Genomic DNA, 3691 nt, shown 5'->3' with positions numbered 1-3691 from the left:
TGAGACCCGCCCCCCTTCGTTCTCTGTCCCAGGCTATTCTCGCTTTTACTCCTAGACCACCATTCCCATCACTTCCAACCCACATTCACCTTCTAACCCCGCCCAAACCTCTCCTTCAGACCCAGCCAATCTTCTTCAAGTCAATCCAACCCTCACATTCATCCCATCTCACCCATGCCTTCTTTCCCATCCAACCCTCAAATACTAGCCTATCTCACCCTCGCCTTCAGGCCCATCCACCAACGACTTCATTCCAACCCTCCTCCTCCTCCTGTCCAGCCCACGTTCGCTTCCAGTTGCATACCACACTCACCTTCAACCCATCTCACCATCGCCTTCAGTATTTGGCCACCATCGTCTTCAAACCCATCCCACCATTGCCTTCTTGCCCATTTGACCTTAACCTTCAGGTCAAGCTCACACTCTCCTTTAGGCCCAGCTCATCCTTGTCTACAGGCACAACCTACCTTCCCCTTCCAGCCGAACCTGTCCTCGCCTTCTTTTCCTGACTACACTCGTCTTCAGGGACATCCCACCATCGCCTTCTGGCCCAAACCTACCTCAAGCTCGCCTTCAGGCTCTACCCACCCTCGTCTTCAGGCCCATCCTACCTTCGCCTTCTGGCCCATCCCTCCTTAGCCTTCATGTCAAGCTTACATTTTCCTCAGGCCCAGCTCGTCGTCGTGTACAGACCCATTCCATTTTCGACTTCCTACCCAGACCATGGAGGGCATTTGGCCTAGCCCACCCTCGTCGTCAGGCATATCCCAGCATTCCCGTCATGTCCAACCTACTAATGCCCTCAAACCTAGCTGAACCTCGCCTTCAGGCCCATCCCACCTTAGCCTTCACGCCAAGTCAATCTTCACTTTCTTTTCGTAGCCCCCCCTCATTTTCAGGCCGAGGTAACCACTTTCTCATGCCCATTCCACTCTCGCCGTCATGAAAAGCACACCCTCACGGTTAGATCGGCCCACCATCACCTTCAGGTCCATTCAACCCTCGCCTTCAGCTCCACCTCACCCTCGTTTTCTGGACCATCCTAGCCTCACCTTAGGGGGCCGGCTCACCCTCGCCTTTTTTGTCTACCTCTCCCTCGCCTTCAAGCCCATCTCACCTTTGCCCTCTAGCCCATACAAAAAAAAATCATTCTCTCTCTCTCTCTCTCTCTCTCTCTCTCTCTCTCTCTCTCTCTCTCTCTCTCTCTCTCTCTCTCTCTCTCTCTCTCTCTCTCTCTCTCTCTCTCTCTCTCTCTCTCTCTCTCTCTCTCTCTCTCTCTCTTCTTCTGGCCCATTCCACCCACGTTTTCAGGCACAGCCGACCTACATCTTTAGACCCATCCCACCTTCACTCTCAAGACCTTCCCCTTTCCAGCTCAGCCCAACATCGTCTTTTGGCCGATCCCACCTTCGCTTATAGGACTAGGTAACCCTTGCCTTAAACCCAGCACACCTTCGCCTTCTAGCCCCACCTAACTTCACCTTCTGGCCACGTCTACCTTCGCGTTCAGGCACATCACACCCTCGTATTCAAACGCATTAAACCCTTACCTTCTTGCCTTTCCACACTCACCTACAAGACCATCTCACCCTCGCCTTCAAGGCCTCTCCCACCCACACCTTCAGGCCCGCCCCCTTTCGCCTTCTAGCCGAGCCCTCTCTCATTTTCAGTCCTAGCCCAACCTAGTCTTCATTCCCTTCTCATCTTCACCTTCTGGTCGAACCAAACCTCTCCTTCATACCCTGCCCACCCTCTTTTTCAATTCCATCCCACCCTGGCCTTCAAGCCCGTCCCACCCTTGCTTTCGGGCCAATCCCACCGTCGCCTAGAAGCTCATCTTACCTCGCCTTCAGGCTCATTCCACTCGCATATTGAGACCCGCCCCCCTTCGTTCTCTGTCCCAGACTATTCTCTCTTTTACTCCTAGACCACCATTCCCATCACTTCCAACCCACATTCACCTTCTAACCCCGCCCAAGCCTCTCCTTCAGACCCAGCCAATCTTCTTCAAGTCAATCCAACCCTCACATTCATCCCATCTCACCCATGCCTTCTTTCCCATTCAACCCTCAAATACTAGCCTATCTCACTCTCGCCTTCGGGCCCATCTCACCAACGACTTCATTCCAACCCTCCTCCTCCTCCTGTCCCAGCCCACGTTCGCTTCCAGTTGCATACCACACTTACCTTCAACCCATTTCACCATTGCCTTCAGTATTTGGCCTCCATCGTCTTTAAACCCATCCCACCATTGCCTTCTTGCCCATTTGACCTTAAGCTTCAGGTCAGGCTCACACTCTCCTTTAGGCCCAGCTCATCCTTGTCTACAGGCACAACCCACCTTCCCCTTCCAGCCGAACCTGTTCTCGCCTTCTTTTCCTGACTACACTCGTCTTCAGGGACATCCCACCATCGCCTTCTAGCCCAAACCTACCTCAAGCTCGCCTTCTGGTCCATCCCTCCTTAGCCTTCATCTCAATCTTACATTCCCCCTCAGGTCCAGCTCATCGTCGTCTACAGACCCATTCCATTTTCGAATTCTGACCCAGACCATGGAGGCCTTTTGGCCAAGCCCACCCTTGTCTTCAGGCATATCCCAGCTACCCGTCAGGTCCATCCTACTAATGCCCTTAAACCTAGCTCAACCTCGCCTTCAGGCCCATGCCACCCTAGCCTTCAGACCAAGTCCATCTTCACTTTCTTCCCGAGCCCACCCTCATTTTCAGGCCGAGGTAACCACTTTCTCATGCCCATTCTACTCTCGCCGTCATGAAAGCACACCCTCGCGGTTAGATCGGCCCATTCCACCCCCGCCTTCAGCTCCACCTCACCCTCGCTTTCTGAACCGTCCAAGCCTCACCTTCAGGGCCAGCTCACCTTCGCCTTTTTTGTCTAGCTCTCCCTCGCCTTCAAACCCATCTCACCTTTGCCTTCTAGCCCATAGAAAAATTAGATCTCTCTCTCTCTCTCTCTCTCTCTCTCTCTCTCTCTCTCTCTCTCTCTCTCTCTCTCTCTCTCTCTCTCTCTCTCTCTCTCTCTCTCTCTCTCTCTCTCTCTCTCTCTCTCTCTCTCTCTCTCTCTCTCATCCCAACCTCAACGACAAGCGAAGCTCATCCTACCCTCACCGTTAAGGCCATCACACCATCTCTTTCAGGCCCATCCCACCCCCGCCTTGAGAAGCAGCCGACCGACATCTTTAGACCCATCCCGCACTCGCCATCAAGACCGGCCCACCATCGCCTTCAAGCACATCCTACCATCGTCTTGTGGCCCATCAAACTTTCGGGTTTAAGCCTAGCTAACCAATGTCTTTAATACCAGCACACGTTTGCCTGTGGCTCCACCCAAGTTGAATTCTGACACAGTCCAACTTCGCCTTCATGCAAATCCGATCCTCCTCTTCAAGCCCACCCTACCCGTACCTTTTGGCCCATCCCTCGCTTGCAAGACCATCTCACCCTCGCCTTCAGGCCCCTCCCCTTTCACGCCATTAGGCCCGCCCCCCTTTCGCCTTCTAGGCCAGCCCACTCTCACTTTCTGTCCTAGCCTAACCTCGCCTTCGGTCCCTTCCTACTTTCACTTTCTGGTTCTGCACAACCTCTCCATACCCATCCCACCCTCTTGTTCAAGCTATTCCACCTTAACCTTCAACCCATCCCATCCACGCCTTCTAGCCCGTCCCACCCTCTCC

This window comes from Panulirus ornatus, chromosome 8 (assembly GCF_036320965.1).
Source record: "Panulirus ornatus isolate Po-2019 chromosome 8, ASM3632096v1, whole genome shotgun sequence".
Taxonomy (NCBI): Eukaryota; Metazoa; Arthropoda; class Malacostraca; order Decapoda; family Palinuridae; genus Panulirus; species Panulirus ornatus.
This window is presented reverse-complemented; position numbering follows the sequence as displayed.